This window comes from Myotis myotis, unplaced genomic scaffold (genome assembly GCF_014108235.1).
Source record: "Myotis myotis isolate mMyoMyo1 unplaced genomic scaffold, mMyoMyo1.p scaffold_m19_p_10, whole genome shotgun sequence".
Lineage (NCBI taxonomy): Eukaryota > Metazoa > Chordata > Mammalia > Chiroptera > Vespertilionidae > Myotis > Myotis myotis.
The window spans coordinates 76607236-76628752 of record NW_023416314.1 but is presented as its reverse complement, the minus strand read 5'-3'; the positions used below and the strand labels follow the sequence as shown (position 1 = coordinate 76628752).

The following is a 21517-nucleotide window of genomic DNA, read 5'->3' as shown; positions in this document are numbered from 1 at the left end:
ACAGATGCTGATGGTTGTTTTGACCCACCACATTGTGGGCAGTTTGTTACAGCAACAGAGAACTAATACATGTGGCGGGGTCATCTCTGCTGTGCTTCTTGCTGGCCCTAGGCTGTGTGTGTGTGCGTGTGTGTGTATGTGTGTGTGTGCGTGCGCTGTGTGTGTGTGCTGTGTGTGTGCGTGCTGTGTGTGTGCTGTGTGTGTATGTGTGTGTATGTGTGCATGTATGTGTGTGTGCGCTGTGTGTGTATGTGTGTGTGCTGTGTGTATGTGTGTGCTGTGTGTGTATGTGTGTGTGCTGTGTGTGCGCTGTGTGTGTGTGTGCTGTGTGTGTGTGCTGTGTGTGTATGTGTGTGTGTGTGTGCTGTGTGTGCGCTGTGTGTGTATGTGTGTGTGTGTGTGTGTGTGCTGTGTGTGCGCTGTGTGTGCGCTGTGTGTGTATGTGTGTGTGTGCTGTGTGTGTGTGCTGTGTGTGTGTATGTGTGTGCTGTGTGTGTGTGCTGTGTGTGCTGTGTGTGCGCTGTGTGTGTATGTGTGTGTGTGTATGTGTGTGTGTGCTGTGTGTGTGTGCTGTGTGTGCTGTGTGTGTGCTGTGTGTGCGCTGTGTGTGTATGTGTGTGTGTGCTGTGTGTGCTGTGTGTGTGCTGTGTGTGCGCTGTGTGTGTATGTGTGTATGTGTGTGTGTGTGTGCTGTGTGTGTGTGCTGTGTGTATGTGTGTGCTGTGTGTGCGCTGTGTGTATGTGTGTGTGTGTATGTGTGTGTGTGTGCTGTGTGTATGTGTGTGCTGTGTGTGTATGTGTGTGTGTGTGCTGTGTGTGCGCTGTGTGTGTATGTGTGTGTGTGCTGTGTGTGCGCTGTGTGTGGTGTGTGTGTGTGCTGTGTGCTGTGTGTGTGTGTGTGTGTGCTGTGTGTGTGTGCTGTGTGTGTGTATGTGTGTGCTGTGTGTGCGCTGTGTGTGGTGTGTGTGCTGTGTGTGTGTGTGTGTGTGTGTGTGTTTGCGCGCGCGCGTGCCTCAGGGTGCCCCTCCGCACAGTGGGTGTTGATCCCCACACAGACTTCTGTGCGGCTGTGGAATTCGGGCTGCACGGCCTCCGCACGCCATAAGCACAGCCCCGTTCCTGCCGTGTTTTCTCTGGCTCCGGTGTGGGCTCCCTCGCGGGTGGTTTGTGCCTTCTCGGGGCAGCGGGGAGCCGGGGTCTGTGGTGCCCGCGAGGAGTGTGTGAATCAAAGCGGCCGCCGCAGCTGAAGCAGTCTCGCCTGGATTCTTGAATGCGGCCTCTTGACAGACCGATTGTGTAACGTCATTCCTCCCAAGGAAACGCGTCTGCCCCTCGGAGAAGGTGCGAGAGCTTCCCAGACACTGAAAGGGCCCTGCTGGGTAAATTAATTCTTCATTATTCCATTCCCGGGGCTCTCACGCTGGCCCAGTGCCCGGCACACAGACGCCCGCCCGCACGGGGTCGCCCAGACGTGGGGGGCGCCGGGCTGCAGGTAGTGTCTGCCACCCCGCAGCCAGGATGCTTCAAAAATGCAAATTCCCCTCCACCCCGCGTCCCCTGCGCCGCACAAAGGGCCCGTTGTTGACAGACTAGCCTGCTCTCTGGTATCTAAACATTTCCCTGCCGACGACACGCAGGTTCGCATCTGTCCGCACACAACGGCTCTGTGCAGGCTGGGGTTTGGGCGAGCCCTTGCTCTTTCCTGCCGCGGTGGGCCATTGTTTACCCTCCATCAGGACCGGAAATGCCACCTACAGTTAAGATTTCCGAGTGGGTTCATCAGAAATACCCAATTGGCCAGTTCCTAGGCGCTGAGTGTACAGCGCTGGCCTTGACCCTCCAGAAGTGGGGGGGGTGAGGGGGGGGTGCGGCTGGTGTGAACCATCCCAGGCAGGACGGGGAAGGGGAGGTGTCTTTACCGCGAGGCCTTTGATGGCGCAGCACCCTCCCCAGTCCCCCCTTCCCTCCCCCTCCCCCTTCATTCAGGCAGCAGAGCAGGGGCTGAAACACACCACCCCGAGTCACCTCACCCTCAGTGTCCTCATCTGCAGAATGGGGCAGCAGTCCTGCTGGTCCACGCAGGGGCTGAGGAAGGAGAGCGAGGGCGTGCTGGGGTGATCGGTTCATGCTGGGCCTGGAGAGAGGCTTGAGCAGTGGTGCCTGGGCCAGCCAGATACCTTCTTGAGAATTTAACAAACAGTCCCCTGGCCTGCACGCCGAGGCCCCCGCCCCAGGGAGGTGGGACAGCTGGTTCAGAGAATCCCTTACTGGCATCACCAAAGGGCCCTGGGTGTGGCGGTGAGGGTTCACACGGGGGTTTTCCGGTACTAGCTGTGTGCCTCGGTTTCCCCAAAAGTGAAGTGGGGGTGACACTCGCCGGGGCCGCTCACGGGCTGGCTGTGTGGACTAAATGAGTGCACGCCGCTCGGGCCGTGCCTGGCCAACGCGTCCCCGTGTCCATTGCTAATACCCGACTGCGCGCGCGGCTGCGGGGCTGACATCCCTGCGCCCAGAGGCTCGGGTGCAGGACGCGGGCTGTGATGGGGATTTTGTCCCTGCGGGGGGGCGGTGGGGGGAGATGTCAGAATTTCTGAGAAACGGACAGCGAGGGAGCCGATCCACACTGGACCCTCTCTTGGCGGAGGTGGCCAGGAAGGCGGGAGCAAGAAGCCCTCAGGATGTCTTGTCTTCGGAGGCTGATCTGCAGAGGCGCCCCCCCGCCCAGCTCCGGCTCCGCTATCTTTGGGGCTCCCGGCCCATCCCGCCGCAGCCTTCCTGCAGGGAAACCGGAGCCGCGGGCAGGAGGCGCGGGCGTTTCATCTCCTCGGAACAGGAGTGACTACAGGTGAGGCCATTGTTCCTGAGCGGAGGTGGAGATAATGCGTCCTGACAGCTCCGAGGATGGGCCCCTGGCAGCCCTGCCGGCCTGGCCCCAGCCCCAGGGCGGCCCTGTGGGCTCCCGCGTTACACAACATCCTGTGAGCGCTCCCGTGGCCCGGCCTCTCCATGTGCTTCCAACCCCGAGGCTGGACACAGCTGGGAGCCGCGCGGCCCATTCGCTCAGCGCTTTGGCGAAGGTCGCAGTCAGCCGGGGACAGAGTGCGGGCTGTCTGTGCCCCAACGGCTGCCCCTGACCACGGGGACCTCTCAAGCTCACCCTCGCTCACACCAGGAGGGCGCCCCCTCCCGTGGGGGCAGCCTCCCTGCCTCCTCTGGAAGCTGCCTGGGCTGGAGGCTGAAGCCTCCGCCAAACAGGCCTCGCCCACCGTTTTTCCAAAGCTAATTGCCACTCTGTGTCTGCGATGGGCACCGGCCCAGGGGCCGGCCTGCCAAGAATTTCCCCATGTGAATACCTGCACAGGGCATCTCCTGTGGGAACGGGAGTGACACAGGACCTGGCGTCCGCGCCCTCCCGTCTCCTGACATTAGGCAGATCAAAGCCCCATTGTCGAAAGTCGTGTTCTCCCTGGCCTCCCCCTCAGGAGCCAGCCGCCGTCCTGGGACGGCCCTTCCCTCCTCTCAGGCTCCCTCGGGAGGGAGCTGACCACCGAGACAGGACTCGGGTGGTGCCCAACATTCCTTCTAGAAGGTGAACTTGTCTCCTGGGTCTCAGGCGGGCACACCCTGAGAAAGAATGAGAAAGCGTGGGGCAGCCCCGCTCCTCCCCGGCGTCTTCAGAGAGACAAGCCTTTACTTGGTTCTACAAGTAACTGCTATGAGGGGAGAAAAACGTCACCGACGCCGAAATCACTCACCGAGGCTTCCAGAGCCGGCAAGGAGGGGCGGGCAGGTGGCAGGGGCCACTCGGAGACCGGCAGAGAGGGAACTTTGACAAGCCTGAAGAGTGGGTGGTAAGGACCTCCCCAGGGACAGCTTCCCGGGCTCCCAAGTCCCACCACTGGGTGGCCAAGAAGGGGGCCAATCAAATTGTTCAACCGTCTGAGTGACAATTTGTGAGCTAGAAAGAGCCTGTCACCTCTTATGTTTCCTGGATCGGTTGGTGTGGGCTCCCTGGAGCACGTGCTGAGATGGGGAAGGGACAGTACCCAGATGGATTAGTAATGTCGGTCCAGGTGCCAGGCTCTTCGTGATGGTGCCTGTTTCATGTATCCGCCACCTCTGGTGTGTTAGTGAGGATACACTAGGTTTTGCTGCAATAACAAATGAGCCTCCAAATCGCAAGGGCTTCATAGTGCTAAGATTCATTTTTCGCCCACACAGTGAAGGGTGCCTGTCAGGGGATTTGCCCTGCACATGGTGGTTCTGTGATCTAGGATATCTTTAATCTCACGGTCCTGCCATCGGAAAGGTGTAGGGGCTTTCATTGCCTTGGCTTGGAAGTGACCTTCTACCTGCTTCTCATGGTCCAGAACCACTCCTGTGCGCTCTGCCTTCCCCACTCCCGGACGTGCGGGGACTACCTGGGAGGGAGGGGTGTCAAACTTGACCTGGTGGGGAGAGAACATCTCTGCACACTGTGAGACCCAATCTTTTTTCTTTTAGACACAAGGGCAATGGTTTCTGGACAGGGAGGTGGCTTGAACTGAGCCAACAAAGGGAGTTGGCCGTGGTCACAGAGGGGGTCAGCCCAACTCACATGCCGGCATTTCTGGGTGTGCCACGGGACACACTGACTAGATCCCCCTGTCCATCCATGTCTCATCTGTAACCCCTGTCACCCCCAGAGGTCCCCTCTCTAACTGGGAAGCCTAGTGGAGGGACCACAGGCCTCGGCCGAACTCTGCTGACGGAGATCCCCTCAGAAGCTCTGTGTCCTCTCAGCTGGGGCCCAGACCCTCGCCAGTCAGGGATGGAGGCCTTGATGAAGGTGAACAGCACTTTCTATAGGTGGGTCCGAAGGCAGAAATTCCTGTCCTGGATCTCAGAGCTGTGTGATCAGAGCACCTGAGGCAACTCCTGGCCTTCCTGTAGCCCCCCGTGTCCCGCGGGGGGTGGAGGGGTTTGCCGCTGTGCTGGGAGGCCTGTGTGTGAGAGCCCCAGTCACATGGGGACTTGCTCCTTCATTCGCTCTCTGCTCCCAGAGAGAAGCTCTGCGTTTGGAGGACCACAGCCATGGCCTGTGCCTGGCACAGAGGGGCGCTCAATGGCGTTGGGTAAATGGACGCAGGAGGGGAAGAATGAATGATGCCGGTGCCAGGAGTACACCCACCTGAGGGAGGCCCGCTGAGGCCCTGGCGTGTGGCAAGGCCACGGCTGGGAGGGAGGAGACAAGGCAGGAATGTCAAGGGGACCAGAAGGAGTTGGCTGGGGCTCAGGAGGGAACATAAGTGTGCAGTGCCCGGAGGATTAGGAAAACGCCAAGCGGAAGGAGGCGTGGAGGGCCCTTCTCAAATCAGATGGGAAGCCAGAGAGGGTGGGAATGAATGGAAGAGGCTCCAGATCAAAGGCCCTGCTGGGGAAACGCGGGAGCTATTCAGGGCCAGCCTGGAAGGAGAGGGCCTGGAACCGGGCCAGATGGTGCCCGCCTGGGAGCCCGCTGGGCCCACTCACAGGCTGCCTGGGCTCCTTGAGCCTGGGCCTGCCAATGCCACCTGAAGGCACAGCCAGCTGGAGGCTTCTGGCTGGGGGGCAGCACAGCAGACCTGGAGGGGCATGTGGGCGGAGGCCCTCAGAGGGGCAGCAGCGGAGCCACCTGCTTCCGTCCTCCCTAGGGGAAGACGTCACCTGCGTGGGCGTCTTGAAGCTTCTGTCCCAGGCGGTGAGCTGCAGGCTCTGCTGGGCTGTGGGGCTGTACTAGGCCTCCAGGTCCCCAGAGGGGCTGCAATTTGGCTCCCACTCATCCTTGATGGTGGCCTCGTGGGCTTTGGGGCCACATAGTCCTGTGAACAAGGAGGCAACTCCAGGCATCACTTACTGGGGAACGCCAGGAGCCCATGCTTGGTAGCTGGGGCTCTCGAAGCATCATCCTCTGACCCCACCCACACTCGGGACTGGGTCAGAGTTCTGGACCCTAGCACTTCAGGGCTTTAGAGGCAACTCCACAGTGTTTATCAAAGTGGGTTCCAGGGAACACCAGTCTCATGAGACACTCTGAGAAAAGGATCTGAGGTCAAATTGGTTTAAGAGACTCTCCTCCCTCCTCTTGGAGGATCCATAGCAAACACTCCGGCCCGTCTCCAGTGAAGGACTCCCGGATTCCCGGACGACTTTGATGCTATTGGCGTGGAAGGAGGTTGTGCCCCTGTGTGTCCTCGCTCTCCACGTTAGACACCGTGAGCTTTATTTCCCTGCCCTGGGGCTTGCGAGAGGACTTTGGAGCTGCTGCCTCTGCTCCACGCTGCAGGCACCTCCTCCCCCCCGTCCCCCCGCCCCCCAGGGTCCAGGGATGCTCGGAGACCTCCGTGCGGGTGGTGTCTGCTTTCTCAGGTGGGAGCGACGGGCCTATGTGGTGGGAAGGTAAATGGCCGGGTCACCAAGAGCAGTGGGCTCTGTCCTGGCCGGTGCAGTTACAATGAAACAGGGTGGGTGGAGGGGTCTTTCTTCAGGATGCTAACTCCTGGGGAGGCTGGGGCAGGAGGGTTCCCCCACCCTCCAGGGAAGGGGGAAGAGGTGGCCTCTGGGCCCAGCAGTGCTGACCATGCCCAGGGGAGGCCAGGAGACCAGATGCGGGCAGAGAGGGACTTCCCGACTCAGCTTTGAGGCCGATGACGCAGGGCTGAGCAGAGACCTCTGGAGGGCGAGGCATGTGGGGCGGGGCCAGAGAGGCTCAAGGGGTCGGAGTCGGGGAGCCAGGTGGAGTGCAAGGGAATCTGGGAAGGGTTAGGGGTCAAGGCACTCTGGAGCCCTGGGGAGAGAACAGGACTCAACCTGTGAGCTGCCATCGGGGACCCACGGTGGGTGAGGCGTGGGAGGAATATCCCAGCGGTCAGAGGTCCGGGAGACAGTCCCACCGCAGAGCCGTGAGCACCTGATGCTGGAGGTATTTCAGCCGGAGCCAGGCTCCTCAGGCTGTCAGCCAGACACCAAGGGCATAGGGTGGGAGCTGAGAGCATGGCCTTGTGGTCTTTATTCATTCATTCATTCATTCAGCACCTACTATGTGCCAGACACAGTTCTGGGTTTGAATCCAAACTCTTGCCCTTCTTCATTCTGTGACCTTGGGCAAGTCACTTAACCTCTCTGAGCCCAGTTTCCTCTCCATAAACGTCTGTTTCCCATCTCTTGCCCACTGGGAAGTGTGAGTCTGAAAATGGGCCTCAAACGGCACTTAGGGAACTTCAGGCCCTTAGTCGGGCCAAGGAGGATGCTGTTGGTTTGGGTAGACCCCCTGCCCTGGCCATAGAGGGGGCAGAGTGCATTATGGGCACGAGGAGAAACTCCAGGAAACAGACCCACACGCCCTGAGACGGGGTGACCCCGAGGGTCTTGGGCTCGGTTTGCCGATGGTGCGATGGGAATGGCAGGGCCTCGTGTGGAGGAGCTGGGGCGCCGGGCCTGTGACAGGCAGCGATCTGCCGCTCAGGGCCCCGCCTCGGCGCTGGTGCGGCGTGGGAACGCTCTGGCTCCGGCTTCGTATGTTCCGCAGATTGACAAGGTCCAGGGCCTGTGCGCTGCCTCCCAGGGGACAGGATTGACGGCTGATCGGTGGGGGGCAGGCGCCCGAGCAGGGTGTGCTGGGAACAACGAGCTCCGACTCCCTTCTGGCCCCTCCCTCTCCCCCAGGTCTGTCCCTGGCCCCTCCGTTATGGTATCTGAGGGGAAGGGGCTGAGCCCCCACGGTGGCTGAGGTGGTGGCAGAATCATGGCAGGAAGTCAGCTGGGCATCCGCGCCACCAAGACGTGTGGTGTGCAGAAGGGCCGTGGGCTCTCTCTGAAGGGCTCGGTTCCTGCAGCTGGCCCCGGGCCTCCTGCTCCCACTGGCACCCTTTCCAGCCCCCTCCCTCACTCTGGGGCACAGGTGGCCCATCATGCCCCTCCATTCCTTCCACAGGCCCCCTCCCAGCCAGGCCCAGGACCCCCCTGGCTCTTGTCCTGTAAAAATCCCCAAGTTCCTAACGCACGCCAGCTTCCCAGATGGGCAAGGGCAGAGATGGGAGCATGATGGGGGGCAGAGCTTGGCCCAGCACATGGCCAAGGGGACACCTTAGGGCAGGTGAGATTAGGAGCCGGATAAACCAAGCCTCTTCTCCCTCCAGCTGCCTTCCCTTGTAGGCTGTGGTGACCTGATTTTCATGGCCAGCATCTCCGTGTGCTGAAGCTGGAAGGACCCTTGGAGATGGTCCCAGCCAGGGGTCTGGAGAGCCCTGGGCTCCAAGAGGCGCGCCAGGGACTGTGGTCAGGCCGAGGGCGAGGGCCTCAGGGGCTTCATGGGCTGCAGCAGACAACTCCTTGGGTATCTGCCCGTGCCATCACTCCCGTCTGATCGCCCACCTGTGGAGAGTTCCTGAGATGGGCAGCGCCCTCCAGGGACACGTGCCAAGTGGGTGTCAGCTCTCCCTCTAGCTTCCTAGGAGGGGAGGCAAAGGGGCTGCTGGTCTACCTGCAGCTGCTCAGCCTCAGGGGAAGGATAGGGGAGACAGGGAGGGGAGGCTTAGTGACTTAGGAGCCTGGACTTGGTACATTGGAAGAAAAAAAAAAGAAGCTCCCACCCCTTGACCAGGGTCCTGCATGGACCTTCCTCCCGCCCCAGGGTTGTTGGCGAGCAGAGAGGGCACTGGCTCCGTAAGACGACCGGTGATCCTCAGGCAGCACCCGGACTCCAGAGCTGAACCTCGGCTTGAGATGGGCGCTGGGTGTTTGTGCAACTAGAGTTGGATTAAGGGCTGAGGTCCCTACTCTGGGCTGCCTGTGCTCGGCCAGGCCAAGGCCCTGCCTGGTGTCCCTGGGGCTCTCCCAGGCCCTGGGGCCAGCAACTCCGAGGCTGACAGCCACCAGGTCTGGTGGGACAGCCAGGCCACACTGGGCCCCACCCTCCCACCACCACCCAGCATCACACGATGTCCCTACACTTCCCATCTCCGCTCAAGGAAGCCCCAGGTGCCTGCCCAAGCCCACCGGGCTGTCCCCTCACCAAGCGCTCCCTGACCCGGGCCCAAGGCTTGGCTTCAGGGCCTCTGTGGACCTCAGTCTCTTCTTCTGCCACAGGGAAGAGCGACCCTGAGCTGGGAGCTGCCTTGCAGATGAAGGAAGAAATGCATGTAAAGCTCCTCCTGGGCCCTCCACACACAGGCAGGGCCCGGTGCGCGGTTTGAAAATCATGTCGCAGATGGACACTGATGCTCAGCTCAGTCCCCCATCAGAAACCAAGGCCTCGAGGCAGCGGCTCTGTCTCGTCTCTTTGGTCCGTACCCAGGGCCGAGAAAACCTGGGGAAGAAGAGGGGTTGGTTGAGGGGTCGGGGGGGTGGATAGAGGGAAAGTTGAAAGAACACATGGACACGTGATTTACTGGTGGGAGGGAGGGGAGGAGGGAGGCTGGAGAGAGAAGGAAGAGGTGGACTCGTGCACTCGGTGACTGGTGCTAGCAGTCCCAGCGCTGCCACACCAGCTGTGTAACTTCGCTTCAGGACTGCGCCTCTCTGTTCTCATTCTATTTTTTATCTGTGAGAGGGAGCAGGACTGTACCTACCCCTAGGAGATTAAACAGAACAGTCATGCAAAGGCCTATCGCATGAACGCCCTCGGTAAATGACACCTGCATTCGCTCCTGCCCTCCTTCCTCCCCGGGCAAACCTGGCTCCAGGTCCCAGCAAGGCCAGGGACCTGCACAGCCATTCCTGCTCCGGGCGTGCCCTGCCTGCCTCCCTCCCACCGCGGCCCCCTCCACCTGTTAAAATCCCCCGGATCACGGCCTCTCCCAGGTATGTCCCGGTTATGTAACCGCCGCTGAGTAGTCACACACCAACTTGGGCTCTTCCCTCCCTCACTCGTGTTTACTTTTTGGCTCAGGGGCGAGTTCCATTCAGAAGAAATTGCTGTTGTTTCTCAGCCTTCCCATGAGAAAGTGGCCTTAGGGAGGAGCTCCGTGAGCCCGCGGGAGCAGGTGGGGGGAGGAGGACACAGCGGAGCAGGCCCTTGCACAGCCCAGGCCTTGCACACAGCTTACCATTTCCTTTATCTCTTTATAAGCAAAAGCCTCCAAGAATTTTTCTTGCATGACCTGAATTTTTTTTTATATAAACCTGAAACATGGTAAACCATTATCTCATCTATTTTTCTAGTCACGACCTTTTGTTTCACTTCTTACCATGTTTTGTTGTGCTTTCATTCATTCATTTATGCATGCGTGCCTCCAACTGTCCATCCACCTGTATGACAACCCAGCCATGCACCCTCCAATATTGACCCATCATCCTCCATCCATCCGTCTAGTTATCTATCCGTTCATCTACCACCCATTCATCCATCACCCATCCCTCCCTCCCTCCATCCCTTTCCTCACCTGGGCCCAGCATATATTAAATCAGTAGAAGAAGAAATACTGGACTGAAAGTCCCACACACTGGTTTCCACCCTCAGCGCAGCCACCGTGTTGAGGCAGAGTGCCCTGGGCAGACAGCGAGATTTGAGAGTGTCACCTCCCCGGGTCTGAGTCTCGGGTCTGTCATGGCGCCTCCTGTCCTTGGCCAAACCCTTCCCCTCTTTGAGCTTCTGTTTCCTCATCTGTGAAACTGGCAGGCATGGTACTCGCCTTACTATTTTGGGGACACAATAAGGAAATGAACCCAGGAATTCCTAGAATCACGTGAGGCCTCCATGGAGCCCATCATTGCTCTGGGTGGGGGACGCTAAGACAGAGCAAGAGATAGCCCCTGCCTGCCTCTAGGGCTTCCTGGGCAGTGGAGCCGAAGCAGAAGCAGCCAGCATCATGGGGGTGTGCTGGAGCGGAGCTGGAGGAGAATGAAGGGGACGAGCCGGAGGCATCGCAGGGGAGGGTCTGCGGCCGTGCCGGGGAGACGAGGCTAGGGTTCCGAGCACCGTAGAACATGGTTGGGTTGGTGTTTTGAAAGAACCCTCTGTCTGCTGTGTAGAAAGTGTGTTAGAAATGGGATCCCAAAAGGAGGGGAAGCAGTTAGGAGACCGGAAGTTGCCTCAGTAAAGGCCAGGAGACGAAAGAACAGGGGGTGTGGCCCCAAACTTCACGGACCTCCTAAATGCTAAAACTGTGCAGGCACCAGAATCAATGATTGAGGCCTCAGGTGGCCTCGCTCACGCCAGATCCCTGGTCATTCAGTGACGCAGCATTCATGCCTTCCCTGCCCATCCCATGTCCCTGGCAGACATTGCTAATCGAGCACAGTGTTCCTTCTCCTAAGGCCTGAAACGGTGCTGTCCAATATGGTCACTGCTAGCCAGCATTTAAAGATGGCTATTTGAATTTAAATCGATTACAAGGAAATACAATTAGTCATTCTGTTGCTCAGTCGCAACAGCCACATTTTGAGGGCTTGATACCTCCAGCGGCCGGTGGCTCCATGTAGGATGGAGCAGCCCAGACATTTCTGTCATCACAGAAGTTCTCCAGGCTGTGCCGGCCTCGGTCGGGTTCCCGTGTCCAGTCCGTCCTGTGGGAAGGAGAAGGAGCCCTCTGCCTCCTCGGGCCCAGCGGGGTGAATCCTGCTGAACCCGACGTGCCCGTGGTCACATCTCACCACAGGTTTTGTTTCTACATAAACTAGAGGCCCAGCACGCGAAATCTCACGCAGTAGCCCACCGCTGCTTGCGTGGGCCGCGGGGGAGGGACCGAGAGGTGGTCAATGCACCTCATGGCAACTGGTCGAGCGGTCGTTCTGGTCGTGACGCTGGCCTGTTATTAGTATAGATTTTCCATGTGGACAGGTCACATGTAGAAGAGCGAAGTCCCTCTGGGCTGACCCTTCTCAAGTTGACTTTCTTTCTATCTCCTAAGAAAAAAACAGAGGCAAACCCCTTGCCTCGCCGCATGGCTGCAGACGTAAGTGGCCAGTGTCCTGTCTGCCCTGAGCTCACCTCTGTCTCCAGCCCCGGAGACTCGGTGCTCCTGTCTCCACGTCTATTTTTAGTGCCTGTGGGTGAATGTCACTGCCGCCGGCGACTGACATTTCATACTCTGGGAACCTCGACCTGCTGCTTTTCCGGTTGTGAGTTGAACCTGTTTTTCATGCCCCAGAAGGAAAGAACAATGATCATTAATAATCGATATCTTCTGGAAAATCGGAAAGGAAGCTTCAGCGAGCCAAGTCTGCCCTTAGCCCCAGCTGCACAGCCTGCGGCGGCCACTGCACAGCTGACCTCTTGAAGGTCCCACGGTGCAGAGGCTCCACCCTGGGGCCACCAGCTATGCCACAGTGGGGAAGGCGGGCAGTGAGCAGTGGGCTGGCCACGTGGCCAGAGGGCAGAGGGGGCTGAGACTCAGGGATGGGAACTTGGAGGAGAAAGCGTTTTCAATGGTGTAGAGACCTGTGGCCCAGCTCCGAGGCGGGCGTGGAGACACCCTCCTGGGTGCAGTGGGTAGGGTGGGAGGAGGAGAGGGTACCTTGCTCTAGTGGGTGGGAGCATCTCTCCTGGGCTGGGGAGCTTGACTGATGTAAGATGACTGACCCTGGGTCCCGGGGGGTAGAGCAGGGAGTGAGGACCAGGGGGTTATTGCTGGCAGCTGGAGCAGGGGTGGGGTGGACATAGGGCCTCACACCTGCTGGCAGGGACACGCTGGGCTGTAGGCCCCCCAGTGCACGGGTGGCCCCTCCAGCCCCGTTGGGAGTGGGGGACCAAGGCTGGCCTAGCCTTCAGGGAAAAGGGGCGGGGCTTGCAGAAATCACCTCTGACAAGGAAAACAAAGGTCACGGGAACAATTCTCCCCTTTCACTCCGGGCTACCTGGCTGGAGCTGACAGAGGGTGTCAGCCCTCCCGAGCTGCCCAAGACAAACAGGGGGCAGGAAGTTCCCACGCTCCTGGGGCTGGCGCCGGGGCCGCTGCAGTCACCGGCAGCCTGCGGCTGGAGGCAGGGAGGCCTCAGCCACCTGCAGGGGAGGCGGCGGGCACGTCCGCTGAGCACCCATTCCGCGTTGCCTTTTGCAAACATCGTCTCACCGAACCCTCATAGAGATCCTACTGGGTTACCACTGTGACCTTCACCTCACAGGGCAGGAACCGAGACCCGGGAGGTTAAGTGACTTCCCTCGGTCACAGTCACTGGAGAGCATCCGGACTCGGGTTCTTCTGGTTCTGAAGTCTGCTCTGTGGTCTGGTGTGTTTGCCCAGCAAACCTTTGCCAAACCTCTGCTGTGTGCCAGGCATGCTGCCGGGGGCGGGATGGGAACATGGTGAGGCCAATGGCCCGTAGGATTCCTGGTGCCCATGTCACAGCGAGCCCACCGTCAGCAGTGGCCGAGGGTTCTGTCTGCAATATGGGCCGCTGGGCCCCGAGCCAGCCTCTGCGGAATATGCTAGAAGGCGGCAGGACGGCACCCCCGCGCGGGGTGAGGCGTTGTGGGAACACACAGTCAGGCCCCTGATTTTGTGCTGGTGTTCCTTCTCTGGTGTGGGATGGTGAGGGGTTTCCCTTGAAATCGGGGTCACTGAGGCCCCTCTACTGCCCGTGAGCGTCCGTTTCCGAAGAAGCAGATGAAATGAAGACCAGGGACCCCAGGCCACGGCCCCGCAGGGGCGGCCTCTCCTGAGGTCCCCGATGTGTCCGTGTCTCCTCGATGGGAGGGGTCACCCCGCGCCCGTGTGCTGAGCCGCAGTGTGCACCACGCATTGTCGCCACAGCCGAGGCTCCCGCACAGAGGCGCGGTCTGGGTGTGCCCGCCTGTCCTGAGGCCCCCGACGCCAAGCTATGGGAGATGGTCTCTTTCTGCAGCTTTCCTCCCAGGCCCTCCTTTTCCTAACTGGCCTTGCCCTTCCAATGACACACTTCTCTCATCTAAGCAGCCCCGATAGCCCCTGTTTGGTAAAATAAAAACAGAACTTCCAGTTGAGATAAGGGCGCGCCGTGTCTTTTGTCAGCTGTCCCGGGGAGGAGCATTCCGCATCCCATGTCATTTTCCCGCAGGAATGTGAAAGAAGAGGTGTGAAATATCTGCCCAGGTCATTTGTCATGAATGTGGTGTCCCAACAACCACAGCCATGCTGGCACGCTCTCCCTAGCACCCAGGAGGGCGACTCTGGCTGGTCCGGGTGCGTGGGAGAAAGCGTGCTCGCTCACTGGCTGACCTGGGACTGGGACACTCGTGTTCCACTGGTGGGTGTCCCATGGAGTCAGCGGCTCCCAGGGCGGGGCTGTGTCGGAGGCTGAACCAGAGCTCTGGTGTGGGCCAGGCCTCTTGACACACGTGGCTTTCCGCTCTCTCCTGCAGGGGACAAACAACGATCCCCTTTTAGAGGAGGAGACTGAGGGTCAGAGTGGATCTGAGAGACTTACTCAGGGTCACACCCAGTGGACACATTTCAGGTCTGTCTGTCACCAATACCAGCCCTTGTGCCACAGCTAGAAGGGTTGCCACTCAGCTGCTCACTCTGTCCCCGCGTCCCTATCGTGCTGCTGAGAAGGCAGGTGCCTGAGAAGGATGCCCCCTGTGCCCCTCACCCATGTGCTTCCCAAGCGTGATGATGGCCCGGAGTGAGCTTCTCACCTCCGTGGAGACACAGGTCCACAGCTGCCGCCAGGGCACGGGCTCCATCTCCTCTCAGTGTGGCACCACACCTGGCATGCCCCCTCCTCCAGAGCACCCCACTCCCAGTAGCTCTGAAATCTCTCCCACACCAGGCACCACTGCACAATTGCCCACGGGCCTTGTAGCAGAACTCAGGTGCCTGTGGCAGAGTTGGAGAGGTCTGGGGGTGGCAGCCGGTTCAAGGTGGCCTCTGATGACCTCACCTCTTGGCATCGCACCCTCACGTAGCTCCTTCCCCCTCCAGAGGTCTCCCTGATAACCAATGGGATGCTGTGACAATGACAGAGCATGACTCCCAAGGCCACGTCATGAAAGGCGTATGGCTTCTGCCCTGCTTTCCTCAACCACACGCCATGCTGTGAGGACACTCAACCAGCCCTGGGGAGAGGCCTTGGCGGCAACAGCCAGGTGGAGGAGCAGTCTGGGGGTGACTCCTCCAGTCCCAGCCCAGCCTTCAGCCCCCCGCAGCCCCCCCTGCCCCCTCCCAACATCACTCACAGAATAACTGTGGGGTCAAATGTGACGGCTGTACTTCAAATTGGGGGTGTGAGGTGCAGACTCTTCCTGATCAGACCCCCAAGGCCAGAAATGGTGACATCACTTTTTCTGACCCCCAACCTGACCCACCTGCCGCTCAGCAGGGGCAGGGGCGGTGGCGGGTCCCGGGTTTCAACATGGTGGCATGCGATACTTTCATCACCACCTGTCCTTTGAGATAAGGCGATTGGTCCCCCATTCCAGATCTGGTCATTCCACTGGTAAGACCTGGGGGCCAAGTTGAGGTGTCTTATGCCCAGATATGCCCATGAAAACGATAGCGGGAGCAGAATGAACCCCAAATTTGCTCCACCCCGGTGCCATTCCAGATAAGTGCACATAGGTCCTCAAGTGGCCGAAGCTCTCCCCTGGGAGAGGGCGAGGGAGCCCGAGCCAGGAGAGCCGGCTTTGTGCCCAGCCTGGTGGCACTGTGACCTCAGGCAAGTCACCTGAAGGTGAGCACAGGGGCTGTGTGGTCAGAGGGCTTGGATTAGACCTCAGATCAGCCACTAGCTTCTGGGATGACTGTAGGGACCTTGCAGAATTGCTCTGTGCCTCAGTTTCTCCATCTGTGAAATGGGGATAATATGCTCCCCCCCCCCCCCCCGCATTGTTCTGGGTTGTTGTGCAGATTGAACCAGCAGAGGCTGGGGGCATGCTTGGCACCCGTGAGCCCTCTTGGCTTGGTTCCTCTCTGGGCTTTGGTGCCTTTGTCTGCAAAATGGGGAGACCTCACCCTTCCCTGTTTACACAGCCTGTTTACTCCTCTTCTCCCATCTCCTTAGGTTTGGTGAACCGGGGAAGAGAGTTACTGCAGCACAGCCTGCTCATCCACACTAATGGAGCTCCTGCCTTAGGTAGGACTTGCCCTGGGAGAATTTCCTCTACCCTGGGTGGGATCAGACACTTCTCCTGGGCACCCCCAGCCCTGGGTCTTTCCCATCATGTGTCACCTTGCTAAGCCACCAGCTCAGGGACCACCTCCTGACTCAGAGCGTCCCGAGGCAGGTGCATGCAGACTGCTCCCCCCATCCACCCCGCCTCTGTGTGTGACTCTGTTCCCAGGACCAGCCTGGAGTCTGTCCTCCCCGGCCTCAGGCTCTGCTGTTGAGTGACTGGACTTGGCAGGGGCCCATCTGTCCCCCACGTGCACATTCTTCTTTCCAGAGGAATGTCCCTGATCCAGGTTCCCACAGAGGTGCCTGAACGGAGGGCAGTGACTCTCTGAGCTCCGACTGTTGTTTTGCTGCAGGAAAAGGCATTCCTTTGAACTTGGCTAAGTGAGCCCCTGAGCGGAGCAGAACTGAGATGCAGGAATTCCTGGGTCAGCGGGCACTCGCTCGGGCAGGGGCTGCCCTCTCCCCGCGGGTCAGCAGACACGTTGTCAAGTGAAACCTATTCCAATTTAAGGGAACATTAAGCAGGGGCCTTTCAAACACAGCCATTTCCGAAAATCCTTTCTCGATGCCAGTGAATTCCCCTGAGGAAGGGGCAGGGATGGTGGGTGGTTGCCAGAGCCCCTCCCATGAGCCCGGTTCTCCCACCCCGGTCTCCGCTCGGCATTTATCTGGGACCTTATATCAACAGTCATTTAAAGACTCCAGGCAAACAGTTCCAGGCCCTACTTCATCCAGCGCTCCATGGGGGTGGCGTCCCACAGCCTCAACCCTTCCCTGGGGAGAGATGAGAACCCGGAGGGCCTCAGCAAGGTCCAGGAGGTGGGACGTGGCCAAGAGACGGTGCTGGGACAGCACGACTGCCCACAAACAGCCTGGACCCAGGAAGTTCCTTCACTCATCAGACATTAATTGAGCACCTTCTGTGTGCAGGCGCAGTCCTAGACCCTGAGACAGAGCGCCTGGCTTATATTTCACTTGTCTTCAGACGACTTGTGTGCACATGACCTTGCTCTGCCTATGTTCCCACAAGTGTGTGCATGAGAGAGAGAGAGAGAGAGAGAGAGAGGCAGAGAGAGACCTGTTTCATTCTCCCTTTGTGCTGGTTTCTACAGTTTCCAACGGTCTTGGCCAAAAGTGTCCAAAGGGCAAAAAGGAGGGTCAGACCCTGATGGGCTTCATGACAAAGCAGGGTGTCCATCTCACTGAGAAGGGTGGCCCAGACCCAACCACCCCCAGGGATCCATTGCCTGAGTACTGGGTTGAGGATTCTATCATTGATTGGTCATGCCTGTCATGAGTGCAGAATCTGGGAGCAATGATATGTTTGCTCTGCATGTGCTGACCCTGCTCAGAAGTCTAACCTGAAGTAGCATTTGAGGAAAAATCATGAGAGCAAATGGACCAGCCCTTTACCTTTCTTATCTCCAGTGTAGCTTGCAACACGTCCTGAGATAAAACCTCACATTGGTCCCACCCGTTGCCCAGGGCTACCTGATGGCCTCAGACACCTGTGAGGACTCAAACTGGGCCCACAGTCACCAGCTGTGTGGCTGCTGCTCTCACCCTCTGGCTGCCAGCTCCGGGCGGCCTGCTCACAGTCTGCAAAGCTTGCTGGGAACGTAGTGCATTTAGTTAATTAATCATCTGAGTAAGTCTTGGAAGGAACAGAAGCTGGGACATGCGTCCCATCCAAAAGCAAGGCCCAGGGCTCCTTCTCAAAGGAGGTGAGCCCCCTCTCATGCTGAACAGCTTGTGGATCCTGACACACCAGCCTCTTTGCCTTCACCTGGGAGGTCCCTCTGCCTGGAATGCTTTTCCTCGCCTGGTCGGCCAGGAAAACTCGTGGCTCCGCAGCACTCGGAGCAAAGCCTGCTGCCCCATCTGGCCCACTCTTCTCAGAGTTACCGCGGCCTCTTGGGCAGTCGTGGGCTTTGCCCGGAACACACCGTGTGGTGGACAACCTGCGTGCTGGGGTCTCTGTCCTCTGCTTGATTCCAGGGTCGCAGAGGACTCCGCAGTCCAGACCAGGGCGTGGCACAGGACAGGCATCCCCAAAGTACCCCAGAACGACTGCATCTCACTTTTGTGCCAGCAGAGCTCACGTAAACAGCAGTTTGGTTCATGTTGGTCCCCGAGGCCTAGGGTGCCCACTGAGGGCCTGATGCCTGGTTCACCCTCAGTCCCTGGGTGCAGAAGAAAGGTCCTCTTAAGTTTAACATTCATTATTAGACATTTTTTTTAAGTGCCTGCCATGCACAGGCGTCAACCAGGTGTTGGGAATTCCTCAGATGGCTGAGGCCCCTCTGGACCCCTCCTCAGCTGGTTATAGGTCTGGGTGACAAGCAGGTTCACCCCCAGGCAACTCTGACACACGGGTGATGGCCCCTGGAGACTGTGTGGGTAGGGCCGTGAGGCAGAATGTGGCTGGGAACTGTGCTGCAACCCATTAGTGATGTCTGCCAGGCATGTAGGTGTGGGAGCGGGCAACTGCGCGACCTACCTGTAGTTCCTAGGCCAGCAGAGCCGCTAAAACGCAAGAGCCGGTGCTGGGTGCCTTGCACGGCCCTCCCGACCAAGTCAGCATTCTTCTCTCCATTTTCAGATAAGAAAGCAGAGCCTCAGGCCTCATAGCCCCTCAGTGGCTGGGCTGTACTCTGAACCCAGACTCCCAGGCCCCCGTTTCCCACCCCTGCCATGTCACCACACCTGCTCCCCTCTTGCGCTGGCTTCTGGGAGCTCAGAACAGAGATTCAGGCTCGCTCTAGAATGCCACATTACCCCAGGGTTTGGGGCATTTTGTCACCCCTCCTTGGGGCTCGTTATCCTCCCTGCTGGGCCTCCTTGGAGCAGGCCGGACATAAGTTATCAACTATAAATAAAACCAAGACTTCCGTTCTGGCTCTCGCTTTAGTTTCCTGGTGCATTTTTTTTTCAAGTCCTTAATTTGTGGGGCGGGGGGAGACGCCTAACGGAAGATGACATCAGCATCAGCTGGCTCCGGCCCTGCAGGCCCGCGTGGGCCCTGAATGCCCCCATTATGAGGGGTAACCTCATTACACAAGCCACGCTGCACAGTGGAATTCAAATGGCGTTTTGTGGTTTCTGCCCTTCGCAGCAGAACGCACACAGGGAGCTGCGGTCGCCGGCTTCCTCCGCTGCTGCCGCCCTGGCGCCTGGCCACCTAGGGACCACCCCTTCCACACTGAGTCAGTCTCCTTAACTCCGACTCAGGGCCCTTTAAAGGGACAGCAGATCCGACTAGCCTGGCAAGGGTAGGGGGAGGTGGTGGGGGATTCTGCCTGGGGAAGGGATGGGGGTCAGGAGGAAGTTTGGGGGGATCTCTGGCAAGACATCCAGAGCTGGGTGGGCAGCACCTTCCTCCCTCCACACCCCTCTCCCCCTGCCCCAGGATGGAGGGGTTTTCCTGCCAGCTCCCAGGGAGATAAGCCCGTGATTTCTCCCAAAGCCGGCCGGTCTGCAGGACGGGAGGCCCCGGGCACTTGGCAACCTTGCTTCTTGCTTGACCAGACAACCTGCCCAAGCTCTGGCCCAGAGGCCAACAGGACTGTGCAAGCCACCCTCTCCGTCCCGCTCACCCTCAGCACAGCGGCCTCTGCAGCTCCCAGGACATCCCGAGCTGCATCCGGGCAGCCCCTCCTGACCCCGGGAATGACGTCCTCCCTTCGAGGTTCCGTCTCTTCCTTTCGGACGCGGCTTCATGCCCCCTGCTCCGCCAGGTTTTCCTGCCGGCTCCTGTCAAAGCAGGTCGCGCCCTTCTCTGTAGCACAAACTGCACCCCACAGCTCTATTCAGCTTGCTTGTGTGTTAACTGGTCCCCGCTGGAGAACGCCAGCCCCTGGAGGGCAGGGACCCTGTGTGTCTTGTTCACAGCACGAGGCCTGGCACAGAGTAAGGGCTCAAGACAAATGTGCTGGATTAATAATGAATGGGTGGAGGAACCTCCGATTCCTACATAGTCGTGTCCTGTCAAAGGCCCTAGAGAGGGAGTGTGGGGTGGCCCTTCTCTGCCCAAATGGGGTGCAAGGGGACAAAGAAACCCCCGTGTGGCCGACAGGCCAAGGGGCTCCTGCAGGGGCCCGTCGGTAATTTCAACTCTGGGGCAAGTCTCAGTTGAAAGCCTAGTGAAACCCAGGAAGCATTTCTGTCTGTTTTGCTTCTGTCTGACTCAGATTTTGAAGTTCCCCTTTTTGTCAGCGCTTCTCCTGAGGTTACAGAGTGGTCAGGCGAGGCCGGCAGGAAGCTGGGCCATGCTTCATTCACAAAAACAGGACCTGCCTGACACCCGTGTCCTGGCTGGGTGTTCAGCCCCGGCTCCACCTCCCTGTCCTGTGGCATTTGCAGGTTTGCAGGGGGCGGTGCAGGTGCTGGGGGGCGGGGTTTAAGAAGCCAAGTTTATACATCTGCCTGGCTGGTGTTCATCGCTCTCTCCAGCCTCCTGGCTCACCCTCCCGGGGGCCGGGGCAGGGACCGGAGCCTGGTACTGGCCATAGCAGACTTGGTTCTCCCCTGAGGACTGATTGGTCTTTGTCCCAGGCAACTGGGAGGCCAGGGCCCAGGTGGGGCAGCCAGCCCCCTGCCTGGTGGCCCCGCTCCCCTCTGTGGTCTCCACCTCCCAGGCTGGGATGGATCCAAGGATAGAGGAAGATAAAGGAATAAGGAGAAAATGAAGGCCTTCGGGGCACAGACTCCTGACCCAGCAGTGTCTCCTCCTGGGGTGACGTTTCCATGTGCACACGGAGCCCCAGGGGGTCTCACAGCATCACTTATTCTTCACTCATTAGCTGACCCTAGAACCCCTCAGTGCCAGTGACCTTGATGTGATCCCTGGGGCACCTGGGCAGACCCCTGAGGGTGAGGAGACATCGGCCAGGGGAAGGGATGGCAGGGGGTGAGGCAGGGGTGGGGCTCCAGGAAGAGGACCATCAGCTCAAAGGCTTAGAAGCAAGAGCGAACTGGTGAGCTGCAGGGCCACTGGGGCCACCGAGAGGGGCACTGGGGTGGGCCCAGGACAGCAGGAGGCTGGGAGGGGACAGGGGCCCAGCTGAGCTGGAAAGCCAAGCCTGGCTTTGGGCAGGTGAGGAGGGGCCGCCGGGCAGGGGCCTGGCAGGGGAGGCATGCCTACCCCTTCTGCCGAGGCCCTCCCAAAGCTGAGGGGCGGCCTCAGCGGTAGGGATACCCCCCAGGCCTGGTGGGCAGGGGCGAGCAAGACCATCAGCAGAGGGAAATCTCAGACCCTGAACCTTGGCCAGTTTGGGAGGCACTAAGCCCTGAGCTTGAACTGAAGAGAAGGACTGTCGGGGGAGAGGCCACAGCTAGGCCCTGCCCCTGCCCCTGCCTGGGGCCTGGCTCGGCTCAGGGTGGCGCGGTGTCCCTCAGCCGCTCCCTTGTCTGCAGGCCCTGGTGGCTCTGGAACCCAGAGGAACGGGCTGCAGAGGGGACCCTGAGC

The 21517-nt window shown here is 59.4% G+C and overlaps 2 long non-coding RNA genes across 2 annotated transcripts; one reads left to right on the top strand and one right to left on the bottom strand.

Annotated features, from left to right (window-relative positions):
• Positions 1-962: 962 nt before the first annotated feature.
• Positions 963-3850, bottom strand: LOC118665185. Its single transcript, XR_004970583.1, has 3 exons — positions 3756-3850; positions 2031-2085; positions 963-1372 (listed from the first exon to the last, which is right to left on the bottom strand). It is a non-coding gene; the product is annotated as an uncharacterized LOC118665185 (long non-coding RNA).
• Positions 3545-18926, top strand: LOC118665184. Its single transcript, XR_004970582.1, has 3 exons — positions 3545-3851; positions 15937-16008; positions 16739-18926. It is a non-coding gene; the product is annotated as an uncharacterized LOC118665184 (long non-coding RNA).
• Positions 18927-21517: the final 2591 nt, after the last annotated feature.